Below are 15,257 nucleotides of genomic sequence, written 5' to 3' on the forward strand. Positions count from 1 at the left end.
CAAAGCTAGAAATTGAACTTAGAACTTTAATTTCTCTTCCTAACACTCAAAGTAACACAAACATGTATTTATTGGACAACTCTACAAAGATAACGCATGTGAATTTCCTGTATAAATACCTTTTGAAGAAAAAAAAAAGATAGATTCACATACTTGCATTGATTATTTAATATAGAGGTCACACCATATTGCTTCTCAGAAACATACATTTCCATACTTTCTATTACCTGCTTGATTCTTATGCTGGATTATTTTTGAGTTATAGGTCTGAGTTGTTTAAGGTTCGTTTGTTTGGCATATCTGTGCAAAATATATTTCTTTAATTAATTCAAAGATAATTTCCTTAAAAGGCTATCAATAGCTAGTTTCACAAATATTAATAATAAAAATAAGTAGCATTTATGCAGCACTTTAAGGTTTGCAAGGAAATTTACATAAGTTATTGATATCTGATTCAACAACCTTGTGAGGTTGGTGCTATTATTATCACCACTAATTTGCAGGGGAAGGAATAGAAGCTGAAATAGACTAAGTAATTTGACCAGAGTCACATAGCTAATAAATTTCTTAGATTGGATTGGAACACAGGTTTACTTGTTTCCAAGTCTAGTCACCTAGATTCATCTTTCACCATTTACGTCAGTGTGTGTTGTGGTTGTGGCAGCCTGAATCAGTGATAATAGCCTTGGATAATGGATGAATGATGGAGGAGACTAATGGGGGAATGGGAAGAATCTAGAAAAACAGTAAAACGTAGAATAATAAAAGATAAAAGGATGACTTCTAAGGAAAGCTAACAAAGTTATTAGAAGTTTTGTTTCTTCAGTGTCTTCTGTTCCATCAACTGACTTTCTGTCAGCTCTGCCCATAGAGAACCTCAATAAAGTACCTAAAAACCAAAGCTGTGTAAGGTTTTACTTAACTCAGTTGTGCCCTTTGAATGACATAATTTTAGAGTAGAATGATTCTAATCCAAACATCACTCAAAAAAGCTCAGCATATATTTAGTCCAAACTGTGCTCAAAAAGCAATTTCCATCCATTGTTCAGTCAGGCGGAAACAAAGACACTTCTGGAAGAACCATCACAATGGGAGCCCAGGGAGAACCCCAAGTGCAGTTCAAACTTGTATTAGTTGGAGATGGAGGTACTGGGTAAACCACATTTGTAAAATGTCACTTGACTATTGAATTTGAGAAGTATGTAGCCACCCTGGGTGTTGAGTTCCATCCTCTCTTGCTCGATAATAGCAGAGGTCCTATTAAATTCCTCCTATGGGATACAGCTGGCCAAGAGAAATTTGATGGTCTGAGAGATGTTTATTACATTCATGCTCAGTGTGACATCAAGAGTTCCTTACAAGAATGTACCTAACTGGCATAGAGATCTGGTCCGAGTATGTGAAAATATCCCTATAGTGTTGTGTGGCAACAAAGTGAATATTAAGGACAGAAAAGTCAAGGCAAAATCAATTGTCTTCCATAGGGAGAAGAATCTCCAGTACAATGCCATCTCAGCCAAAAGTAACTTTGAACTCAGCCAAAAGGGCTTTGAGAAGCCCTTCCTTTGGCTTGCTAGAAGACTTATTGGAGACCCTAATATGGAGTTTGTTGCCATGCCTGATCTTGCACCACTAGAGTTTCTCATGGATCCAGCACTGGCAGCACAATATGATCAGAACTTACAGAATGCTGACAACTGTGCCCCCTGATGAAGATGATGGCCCGTAAGGTAATGAAGCTAGAGCCCAGTGTCAGAAGTCTAGATTTTATAGGCAGCTGTCCTGTGATGTCAGCGGTGTAGCATGTTTGCCACTTTATTATATAGCTGAGCAGAACATATGCTTAATCTTTGGGATGCTGAAAGAAACTAATGTACTTCGGAGTGAATGTGTCAGTTTAAAAAATATGTATAATTCATATTTTGGACCTGCCTATTTAGCTATCTTGGACTGCAATTAGGTCCCCTTGAGTTTCAAATCTGACTGCTGAAGTTCCATCACAATATTCAGTGGTGAATCTTGTTTGTTACTGTTAATCCCATTCCCTTTTTGTTTAGATCATAATAAAGTTGCATTTCAAATATTTAAAAAAAAAAGCAAACTCCACCACAATATTCCTGACAAGTTGTTATCCAGTCTTCACCAAGAAAAGTAAGGAGTACATTTATAAAGAAGACCTCAGTATCTCCTGAGGCATCCAAATTACTTTTGGATATCTCTAATTCCCAGGAAATTTTGTCTTTATGCCTAGCCTAATTTTTATTCTTTCTAACTTCCAGCCATTGTTCCAGGGTCTGTCTGCCAAGGCCAAAAAGAACAAATCTCATTTCTGTTGCAAATGAAGTCCTTCAAATACTTGAAAACAGCTATCCATCCTTCCCAGGGTCTTCTCTATCTTAGACTAAACATCCCTTTTCCTTAATCCTATTCTCTTATGACATTGAGTTAAGCCCTGTAATTTTCTGGTTTTCTCTCCTTTGGCCACATTCCAGTTTATTAATGCCTTTGTAAAACTGTGGAACCTAGAACTGAAAATACTTTAGATGTTTCTGAGCAAGACAAAGTACAGCTAGGATATTAGCTTCTTATTCTTGGAAACTATGCTCCTTGATATTTATCCCTATTGAATGTCAGCCTTCGAGTTTCAGTCCAGTATTCTTTCCTGTCAAGATCTTACATCCTGATTCTGTCAGTATCCAGAGTTAGTTATTCTTCCTAGGCTTGTGTCATCTGCAGAGTTGATTAGCGTGTTGTTTCTCCTTTTAGTGAGTCATTGATAAAAATGTTAAACTCAAGAAAACCTTTAAAATTATGCCTGAATAGCCATTCAATTAATCCATTTCAGTATTAAAATGCTGTATACTTCACCTTACAAACAGGAGTCAAAGACAGAAAGGCAGCAAAGTATTGTTACAAACCTGAAACTGCAAATCAGCAACAACCTCCTGGTATCAGTGATGTACTGCTAAGCAGAAATTAAGCCAGAATGCCAGTTGTCAGCAGAAATGAATAGGTAGAGAGTCAGAATTTCAGCTCTAAGACTTCGTTTAATTTTCTTCTCTGATAACCTTTACCATAGGCTGCTATTTCAAAGTCATTCTGATGTCGCACATAGATGGACAATTACTACTGAAGAAACCTCCTCTCAACATATTTAGTAATTATATTTATCTTGATAACATCCCACTTGACAATTTTATCACTGATGGAACTTTCAGCCTATGAAGGTTATTTGGATTCTCTTCCCCTCCTGACCTTATTTTCCACCACAAGTGCTCTCAAGAGCAAACACCATTTGTTATGTTATCTTGGGAAACTGCCATGACTCGTCTTCCAGGAAATAAGGCAAAATTTTATTTATTTTTTTTCTATAGTTCATCCATGCCTGTCAAGTCATTCTAATGGAGTGGAAGTAAGGTCTCCTGCCACCCTTCATTGAAGTTTATTCTCTACCAGATTTCATTAGGTAGCTGACACACTTTGGAGGTACTGCATGGCTCTTAAGGTTTGTATGGGAATAGGGAGTTTTAGCCCCCTAAATCACTTGCCCAGATATGAACCAAGTGAGAATGCTTAGAGAGGACAGATCAATTAATATCCCACCCCACTTCTTTTTCTACAATTTTTATAATTGGAGAGTAAGAGACAGGTTGTTTTTTTTTTTTAATGGCTCAAAGTCATGCACATTGCAGATGTAATATAGGTGAGATTCTGTTTCAGAGAGAAATTTAAGGTCATTCAAAGCTGCTGCTGATGTCCCTAAGGAAATCCAACTCACTCACTTCCTCTTGCTCAAGAAACAAACAAAGTGTGACAGAGAGGCTACCAGCGCTTGTGAATAGACTTCAGCAATAGCATACAAAGAGTATTTCAGGAGATAGGGTCTAAAGAGTATTATCAGAGGAATGCATGCCAGGGACAAAGACAGATTAATCAATAGTGAAAGAAAGTAAAAGCTAACCTGTAGGCTTGATTAGTATTGAGACAATGATAAAAGAATGTAAAAAAGCACCCAGGATGCTGGACATATATCTTATAAAGAGGATATGAAGAGTCAGATAGGGTAGGCAAGCCATGGATGAGTTATCCAAAACATGAGAGTTCACACACACAATAATATACCTCTATCAAACTAGAAAAATAAAAGAAAGCAACCCACTCCATCTTCTCCAGAAACACTTTGAGACAATAACTACTCTCTTTTTGTAATTTGAATTTGATTGCTATTACTGCTCCAAATCAATATCATTGTGTTTGACTCTCAGAAACACTTATTATTATTTTTTTAGATCATGTCACAACCAGACAACATTTTTGGGTTGTGTTCTTTCATCTTAAATGTCTTCCGTATCACGGTTGATTTCATTGATTTTCCTTCCCTTTCTGTTGGTCTCTGTCTCCATCCAGTCACATGCAAGTAACCTCTTAGAGTTCATCATCACAAAGCTATTCCACTTCTGTCCTACTTGCTGCTTTTAAGATTCAACTACAATTTTCTTACTGGTTTATCTATGCCGTATCCCTGCAGTGCAACAACCTACAATCACTCAATACCTTCTCATTTACCATAGCAAGGAACCCTCTCCTGGCTTTAATAAAATACACTAGATTCACTTGCTAACCCATTCTATACAGCCAAGAATTTTTGAACTTTTCTTAGTTGCACTTTTAATTCTCATACTCTTCACCTTCTTCTATGTGCTCTATGTCAATTCCCAAGCCTGACATTAACCTCATTACTCCTGCCTGAATGTTGACATAAGCTATTTTGGAGATATCTAATAAATCATGCAGACCAGCCTCAGTTTTTACCTTTGTTAGTCCTTCATGCAATAATCAATATCCTTTTGTATATCTAATGCAGATGTTTAAAGGCAACAAGGCACATTTCAATGCTTTAATGTTACTGAGAAAGAAGGGTGACCTCAACATATAACTGATTTTTCCAAGGTCACAGAGGCAGCACTTAGAGTACAGAATTGAACCCAGTTCCTCTGATTCAGTGACTTCTTTTTAGCATTCTTCCTTCTTAGTATATGATTAGGATCTCTTAGCTATACAAGGGGCTATAATGAGCAGAAAAAAATAAAATCCCAAGCCCTGAGAGGGGTATATGTGGATACACCATATTACTGTCCCATATTTTTAGCTGGACATATATATGTACATAGAAGGTGGAATGGTGTGTCTGTGTTTGGGATAAGATGAAGGGAACTATCAGATCTGCTGAACCTATATAGTATTTTTCAATGGAAAATATATAAAATATCTAAAGGAGGAAGGTTGTTTAAGAATGATTCAAACAGCTGGTAGTATTTAATACCATGGTAATATCAAGGCAAATATTTAAATTTAAACATAAATTTTCATTATCCACCTAAAATTTCTGGAGAATACTTCTATAATTCTATAATAATCATGCAGAGTAGAAAGACTAGTAAGTTAGGTATCAGTTTAATCAAAATATTAAAACTTCAAGATTTGAATCATGTGGCATGCTTTACATTAGTAAATTTGTTTAGTGGTGTCATAAAACAATCCAAAATATAAGATTCTTTAGGATATGGACTCTTTCACTCTTTGATTTGTTTCCTTAGTACTTAGCATTGTTCCTGTCACACATTAGGTGCTTAATAAATGTTTGTTGACTTGAAATGAATGCGTCTATATCCTTCTCTCTCTCATCCAGTAACATTATATTATCTTCTTGAAGGAGAAAAATAACTACTACCAAACTGTAGTTGAAAATATATTTGAATTAAATGGAAAAACTAATACTATATCTTAGGCAATGTGCTGTAGTATAAATAGCATAATAAATAATTAGTAATAAATAAACAGAAGACTACAATGAAAGGTCTTCCTCTGTTACTACCTTTGAGATGATGAGTAATTCAGACTACCCCTTGGTGACTCAGTTTATCGATCTTTAAAATGAGGGGTTTTAATTAGATGCTCGCGAAGGTTGCTTTTCATGCTAAATCAATGACGCCAACATTTACTATTCATGAGACTTTTCACAATTCACAACTTATCAGAATAAATTTCCTGAACTCAGGAATAAGAACATGCATTAGACCTGTTGTTTAACTGTTGTAGGGAATTATTTGATGATTAAAACCCCCTCCATCAAAGTAGTCCAGCATATTATCAATTCTAGGTAGTATGTTTCCACTTTTTTTCTTTAGAAAAAAAATAAATGGTTGTGTTTGAAGGCAGTTGCACGTTGTATCTGGGAGATAGAATATATCATTTACAAGCACTCTCTATGGACAATCTGATGAATAATGTGTAGACATAATATTGGAAGCAAGTGGCCATGTATGTTTTTTATTTTCTTGATATTTTTTTTCTGACCTGAACCCATTCACCCATCCTTAGGTTTCCTAGATACTTAGTGAACTCTCTATCTAAGGGACACCTAACACAGATGGCAGACTTAGGGTGCTACCCAATTGTCTGTAGTCACCTAATGCATCTCAGGATTCCTGAGCTCAAGGTGAAGGTATCTTCTTTATAGATTTGTAGGAAAGTATGAATAAGGTTTACATAGGCTGAGAAGACATAGAGGGACACTGCTCAACAAATGTGAAATAAGGAAACATACCAAGGAGATTATAAATCAGAAGTAAAAGAAAGAAATAGCAGAAGACTTATAGAGATTCATTTCTGGATATGGAGCTCCTCCTTGTCTTGCTTTAATGGAAAATGCTGAGCCTTCCCTCCAATCAAAACTTTTCAGAGTTGTTTTGTTACTACTGTTTCTGTTTCTATTGTTATTATTGTATTCTGGCAATCCCCGGTGATGCTTCTGTCCTTTTAAGATGGTATTGCTTTTCTGTTTGTCCTTAATTCTAATGGATCCTCAGTTCTACGGGATACTTACTCCTATGTCTGAAATTCATCATTTTCTTTTCTCCCATAATCTAAACTTTGATTTATCACATTTGCCTTTGGGGTGACCACTTTGCTCATATCATTTTCTATTCTTGGAATATCCTAAAGTCTACTCAACAATTATATGATGCTTATACCACCATCAAACTCAAATCTCTACTCACTCGCATTTATAAAATCTTTACCCAAAGCCCTAACCATGTATCATCCTCTAGATTTCTGTACCATTGGCAGTCTATACCACATGTTGGATACTATCATTTGCTACCTGATGCTTCTTTTAATATATGCTTCATTTTCACAACTCTAGCAGAGAAACTGAACATGGAAGAGATTAGATGTATATTTATAATGCTTATATACTGGGGTCCTAGAACAGTGAGTAAAAATAGTGACTTCAATAAATGTTTATTTTTAATAATTGTTAATGAAAATCACAAGAATTACTCATGAGAGATAATTGACTCATCCAAACATATTTTTGTACATCAGACAGCAAATATTTTGAAATTTCATTCTTTAAAAAAATTTTTAAATAGTTTTTCCATGTGAATTTTGGGAGTATTCTTAAAAGATAAAACATGATTTAGTTACGAGTGCAGCAGGAAGAAAAATGCAGATGTAAGATGGAATGGAATGTGGACAATTATATTAAAAAGACACAAAAGTTTACTAATGATTTTTTGAAAGAGAATGATGGATGGCTTTTCTTTGAGCAAAAGAAAAATATTTCAACATGAATAATAGCTGTTTACAAATGATGTGGCATTGCAAAATCATTTTATTAATAGCTTTAAAAGGCATAATAATTATCTTCCATATATGTAGAATGTCTCACAGGATAATATTGCTTGAATTTTATGATGTTTCAATTTAGAATGCCCTCTATAATACCAGACACACAGCCAAACTTTTTACTAATTTTTATTCCTTTGGCTGTTAGAATATGATTCTAAATATCTATATCCATAAAATGTTCTATCCAAATAGAATCCATAAACAAATTAGAAGAAATATTTTGCACATGCCACAGTGTAATATTTGTTTTTGAAGGTACTTTGCTCCATCTTAAATAGTAAATTGTGTTTCCTATCCCAAAATCATATTGTACAAGAGTATTTATCAGGATAAATGATATTTTTCAAATTTTAACTTAAATTCTACACCAAAGTTAGTGTGATATTGATTTCTGATATATACAAGGGCCATTTTTTAACTTAGACAATGTCATATTGTTTCTATATTCAGATAAGCATGGATTTGAGAAAAAATATGTTTGATCAAACACTATTTGTTTAATTTGGGACACATCAGAAAGACCCTATCACTCTGAATCAGAAGACCTAAATTCTAGTCCCTGCACTACCAGAACAAGCCACTGACTCATCATGTGACTTAATTTCTTCCGTAAAACGGGAATTTAGCATTGATAACATCCAATATTCTTTTTTTTAATTTATGGAATAAAACAAGCATTTCCATATCACAGTATAATAAAAAAGATTATTGCACACGAGACTGCAAATCTACCATGCACAACTTGCTATTCTTTTAAAATATACAACAAAACTATCATGTATTTAAAAATAAAATGTCTTCTCTTCCCTACCCTGCATATAGCTACCAATATGTATACATATTTTATATAAGTATATGTTAAATTATCCTATAAATACTTCTATTTAGCAGTTCTTTTTCTAGGTACAGATAACATCTTTCTCTTCATATGTCCCTTTATAATTAATAATCCAACATTACTTCTTGAACTACTTTGTTTGTAGTATTTTCTCCATCATTTCTGGACTGGAATTCAGTGTTTCTTGATTCCACTCCATTATTCTCTCCCTAAAAGCATGACACTTTCTTTATTTGCAAAAGCAATACTTTTAATGTATAAATAGGGAAACATGTTTTTCAAGGAAGACGGTCAGTAGAATGCAGGCCTGAAATTTTGTCATCCCAACATAATTGTTCACTGCCATTGATGGAATACTATTACATAAAAACACTGGGGGCATTTCAACAAAAGGGGTATGTTTTATCATTAAAACAGTTAGTGCATTTCCTTTTTGTATACAACAATATAACATAGGTCTCAGTAACAGAGATCAAGTCTTCAGTGACTTTCCTATCTTTTACAACACTGGTAGACAGCAGGCCTTTAGTAAGTCTCTGCTTAACTGAATCTTAGGAAAACTATATTCAGAAATTTGCATTGTCTTCCACAGTTCTACAATAAAAATTTCCAACGTTAGACTTGGTTTATATTCAATAAGTTAACTTCTCAATGGACAATCAAAAAGGATATATTTACTGAGTACCCATAAATAAAACCATCTGCTATGTAAGATAAAGGGCATAGAATTATAATATGTTGTTTATCTGCTGAGGGAATTCACAGTTTAGCCAGGAATATAAGAAATTGTCATAAAAAGGAAATAAAACAATTCAGCATTTCTCAGATCTAGAATTTCATCCTCACTATTCAAGTGTTATGGTTTGCAGGCCTCTACACTTCAGCAGTTGTGTTTTGTGAAGTTACTGTGGCAGAAAAATAGTAATCATTATCACTATTTGTTAGCTAGAGCTCTGGTAGTAAATCTTCCTGCACTTAAGCTCCTCATTAGATGACAGATTTCTAGTCCAACAGCTAGCATGCAAAGAAAGCAAGTAGTTAATGTAATATTAAGATTTAGAATGAATACTATTCTTGGTGAACTAAACCTGAAATATTCTATTTAGTTCTAGAAAACTGATTGAAGGAAAAGAACCAGCAAAGTATAATGATTCCAGAAATGTGTGTGTGTGTGTGAATGTGTATATCAGAATGGTGAAAGGATTAAGAACTCCAGTATAAGAATATTAGATGAAAAAAATGTAGGTAGGAAGACCCAAAGCGTTTGTGAAAGTTGCCTTTGAATAATTACAGAATTAAATGAAGACACATAAGAATTAGATGGAAGAGGCATGGTTTTCTTTTGCTCCACAAGGCAGAATTATAATCGTTAGGCAGAAATTTTAGAGATGCAAATTTCAGCTCAATGGAAAAGATGGCATCAATTGTAGTTGTTCAGTAATGTATGTCAGGGGGTCCCAAATACATTATTATTGCAGGTGCACAAATAGAGGGATGTTGAAGAGCTATTTCTTCTCTAGGAATGTGTTGTACCAGGTGTAATCTCAGATTCCCTCCAAAACAGAGTGAAAGCTTCCATGAATTTCTAGTTTTGTAGAAATACCACTTTAAGCTCAGCTACTAAATTTTACTTAATTGAGAAATGAATTGCATTGACAATAAAGACTGTAGGCATTTAGGAGGAAATGGACCCTCTAGTCTAGGACTGGCCCTTAAAGCTAGGTCTTAAAAAGAGAATATTTGGAAAAGTTAGGGTGTCATATGCCCAGAGATCTATGTAAATAATTGATTCAATTTGTGCTTATTAAGAATATAATTTCAAGGTAAAGTATGGCATTCGTAAGAAAACAGTAGCAATTAATAAACCTTTGATCAACAAGCTTAATCATGGAGGTCAGACAATTAGATTAATCTAGATTCTAGAAGAACACATGGGTAAAAGTTTTATAACCATATTTCTCTATGCCATATCACCTTTAATTAAAGGAACAATGTTGTTTTTGTTTTAATTTTCATTCTGAAAGTGGGGGGGTAGGACTTTTAACTGGAATTAAAATAGCACAGTCTGGAACATAGATATATCACTTTATATATATATATATATATATATATATATAAACATATTGATATATGTTATATCAATAAATATTTATTGACTGATCAACTGTTGCTCATAAGGGAAAAGTAGTTGGCATCTGAATGCTAATAACTTGCTATTCATTTATGTTTTGTGGTTATTTGCTTTTTTGTTGCTTTGGTTTTGGTTAATCCTATATTCTATAGGCTTAGACAGTTGCCTGAGGGCACCAAGAAAGAAATGATTGCTTATTGGCACACAAATAACCTGTCAAAGTTACTCTTTGAACGCACTATTTCCTAACTCCAAGGCCCCTTTATTTACGCCATCATATTACCTCTGATAATATATGTTCTCAAGTTATATGTACATGTATACATGATTTCTTTAGACTAGAGTGAATTTGGTTTTAAACAATAATTTTTCAGTCTACATATTTATAAAACTTCACTGATTCTAATTTTTAAGTGAATCCACCAAATGTAATGAGGTTTGCTAACTACGTCTTTTATGATGTAACTACAAAGTTTTTCTTCCACTGTGTATTGTTCTCTCAGAAATAAAAAAAAGAGGACTCTCCACAAACATGGAGAAGAAACATGGCATGGTGGATTAAATGTGAGATTTAATGTGAGATGATACAGGTTTCTATCTTTCTGGAGATACCTAATAGATCATTAGGAAGTTATGAAACTTCTCAGCACTTCAGTTACCTAATATATAAAATAGAGATAATGATACACAGCCTATCTTGTTGTTTTGAGGAAAGTCCTTTAATAACATAAAAGAACTACAGAAGAATTATTATTACTAGGAAACAGATCTGGCCGATCCAATGATAATGTAGTGTGACTAAAAATTCATAATGTTATTCAACAATTTTAGACTGAAAGCTGTGCCACATATATAGATATTAGGGATATTATATGGCGTACACACAAACGCACATGAGCACACACATGCATACACAACATTCATGAGTTGCCTCAGAGTTTCACATGCTATTGACTTTTTTAAAAGTGTGCAATGAAAGTGAAGAGGAAAAAAAGATAAAGGCTACATTCTTCCATTTCAGTGAATATAAATAGAATAAAAGATAAGAATTGAAAAACAAAGTGATAATAATATACAAGATAAAGATATATTTTCTTGTCATTTTTTTTACCTCTATATGCCACAGTACTAAATATAACACAAATTTCCACATTTTTATGAAGTTTTTTTCATTTGATTTCTGTTTCATGTGTGTATTATTTGTCTATCCAAAAATATTATAAGCTCCAGGTAAGTTTAACTTGCTTCAGTACTTCCATGCCTATGTATTAGCATTCCTCTAAATTACATTGTCTATATACGCATAGACGCTGGTGTCATAGAGATATAGGTTGATAGATGATAGCTTAAAAGATAAGATACCTCTCTAGATATACATGCACAAATATAAAAAAATGAAATAAATATATACATATGAATTAGTGAGTATAAATATGTTGTAAGTTTGTACATGTGTAAGCACAGGCATTGCCGTCTTGGTGTAAGACATTAATATGTCCTTTATATACAAATACATATTAATACCTAGTTACTGACATGGGTAGCATTGTTTTGGGTGCCAAAGCATTGTAAAGTAATTATAAAAGGAAGTCATAGAATTTATATTGATTTTATAATCTTGTTTGGAAGAAAAAGCATATGCATGTGAAAATAGGTAATAAACTATGTCATGTGGTGTGATCTCAAAATAAGAAATGTGTACTTTCGATTTAAAAAAAATGAATGTCACATAAGCAAATCCTTAGATTAATCTGTAATCAACTAAAATCCCAATAATAATCTCCATGTTGCATACACACATACATTACAAACCTAATGGGTAAATTTTAAAATTTTCAGTAGTTGTTTAATTATTATATAAATACTTCCTTAGAGTTGTTGAAACTGATCAGCACCTCAGTGATAGACTCCGTATTGTCTTTTCTTTCTCCTTTTAAGTGACAATAATGAAAAATACAAAGTGAAGAAATCAGAATCAAAATGAAAACATATACAATGATTATAACTAGGTAATGAAAGTCAACACGTATAACCATAAACCTTGGTAAATATACAAAAGTGTAGTTCAGAAGGAGTTGTGAAATCAAACTTGATAATTTTCAATGACTTGATAAAGTTAATTTAAAATATATATGCATATATACATACATATTTAAGAAATGCAAATAATGCTTCTAATTCATGTTAAATGTAAATTCATTTGCAATTTTTTTTCATTTTATTTACCACAGAGTTAATTGTGCCAATATAGATAAGGTAGGAAGATCTCAACTCTGATTCTTACAAGCTATGTAAACATGTGTAAGTTTTATTACATATATGCATATTTTGTGTGTATATGTGTGTACATATATGTGTGTGTAAGTTATATGTGGGATTTAGAGTTGGATGACTTTCAAAGTTATATTCCAGTTCTTCAGGTTACAGGTGAATAAACCATAGCCTAGTACTGTTACATAACTCATCCAAATCCCTGAAGAAATCAAACAATCAATATATGAACAGTTAATGTCTACTATTCCAGGCACTGTGTTAAGTGCTAGGGATGCAAAAAAAACCCAAAAGGTAAAAGTCAGTCCCTGCCTTTAAGGAGCTTATAATCTAAGAGAAATAAGGAGTAAAATCAGGGTTTGAATCGTGGTCCTATGCCTTCAATTTCTCTTTATTCATTAAGCCTTGATTCCTTCATCTGTAAGACAAGAGTGATTGTTGTATAACACTTATCTTAAAGGTAGTCGCAAAGCTCACATCAGAATATATGTAAAGTTCTTTATAAATGTCAGCATTTATAAATGTCAGGTAATACTGTTGTGATCTTATTTATATAAATACTTATATTTGTCATTTGAAGGTAAAACTTAAATAGCTTTATTTTTTAAAGTCCAATTTAAAGGCTTCAAATATATGTTGTATTTGATCCTCCTAATTTCCTATTGATTCCTATTATCTATCTGTAGATAAAATTAGACCAGAATGGGAAACAGTAGGCTCGAGTCGATTCTGAGTAACAGCATGAATAAAATGAGAATGAAATGAGATAACAGTGGCAAAACAAGAGACAAAGGAAAATGATGGTTACTTATAGATTTAGTGAAATAAAAATGATTAGTAAATTGAAGTAGCCTACATGAGCTGAAAGCAGAATTAAAGGCTCTTCTGAGCTCAAGACTGCAGTGGGAGAAAGAAAAAAAGCAAAGTCCTAGCATCATTGGTTCAGTAGACAAATGGGCTAATGAAAGAGTGGGGAACCCATAGACTCAAGGCCACATGTGGACCTTTAGTTCCTCAAGTGTAACCCTCTGAATACAAACTTCACAGAACAAATCCTCTTAATAAAAGGATTTGTTCTGTAAAACTTGGACTCAATCAAAAGGTCTCCCCCAAGGACATAGAGGGCCACATGTGGCCTTGACACCACAGGTTTCCCACTCTTGTAGGTATCAACAAAGTTATGGTGATCACAGGCTAAATAGCTATAATCAGCAGAGCTTACAGTAACCTGCACCAGAAAGTGTGAGCTCCTGAAAATAAAAAGAGTAATAATAAAAAGCTGTTGTTCCTCAGGGTCATTATAATCTAGACAATTATAAGTTGAAGGTAAAGTATAATCTCCTACACATAACAAGAAATCACAATATGTAAAATGTGCATAAAATCACATTATGGTCTACTATGAGGGGTCATAGATTTGGAGTTATAGAATCAGAATTTTAAATCCTACTCTGCTAGGTCACCTCTGTAAACTTGGGCAAGTCATTTGGTGTTTTACAGTCTTAGGTTTCTTATCTTAAAATGAGGGGATTTGAATAGCTAAATACAAGGGCCTTTCCAAAGTGAAATCTTTAATCCAGTAATCTTATAATCATCATCATAAAGATTAGAGTACAATTTTTTCAGGCTCATCTCTTCACCTTCTAAGACAATCCCTTGAGATGGGGAATTAAAACGTCATTGTCTATTTCTTTGATAATTACTTGTTTAATGGAAAGATGATGAACCAGGAAATCCTGAGTACCAATACTTATGACACTGAACAAATCACCAATGTTATCTGAGCATCTCTTTGTTCAGTGTGAATGATTATAACTATACAGTATACCTTGTGGGTCTTTCTGAAGAAAATGTTTTACAAACCTAAAAGTCTTATTAAATATAGCCTATCATTATTATACCCAGGAGATCTTCATTGAGCTGACTGATATCACAACATACATGGAAAACAATCCTAGAAACAAATAAAAGCAGTACTGTTACATCAAATACAATTGTCCATCCTTCATTCAGAAAAAGAACAGTGACATCACAGGATGATATCTTGACTTCTGCCTGAATTGGATTTAAGTGAGGCAGAGTTGTACAAGGTCATCAGCCTCACTTTCTTTTCCAGAGTAATCAAAGTCCAGTGGCAAGACAGAAGTCTAAATGACTGGCAATGTGGTGAATGACTTTGGCCTCTTTGATGTCTGACCAAGCTTGAAGCACTCCGTAGCACCTCCTTCTGGCACCTTCATGATTGTTGGAACAAATTGTTTTCATTTGTCCTTTCCACTGCGGGAAGACTTCATATGTTTTGGATAGATATCTCTATAAGTG

At 33.7% G+C, this 15,257-nt stretch overlaps 1 protein-coding gene and 1 pseudogene across 1 annotated transcript in view; one reads left to right on the forward strand and one right to left on the reverse strand.

Moving 5' to 3' along the window:
• The window catches only part of CSMD1 (CUB and Sushi multiple domains 1), a 2,598,423-nt gene that overhangs the window by 2,232,869 nt on the left and 350,297 nt on the right, over window positions 1-15,257 (reverse strand). The window lies entirely within an intron of this gene.
• LOC140527695 (GTP-binding nuclear protein Ran-like) lies at window positions 1,007-1,710 on the forward strand (annotated as a pseudogene).

Source organism: Notamacropus eugenii, chromosome 1 (genome assembly GCF_028372415.1).
Source record: "Notamacropus eugenii isolate mMacEug1 chromosome 1, mMacEug1.pri_v2, whole genome shotgun sequence".
NCBI lineage: Eukaryota > Metazoa > Chordata > Mammalia > Diprotodontia > Macropodidae > Notamacropus > Notamacropus eugenii.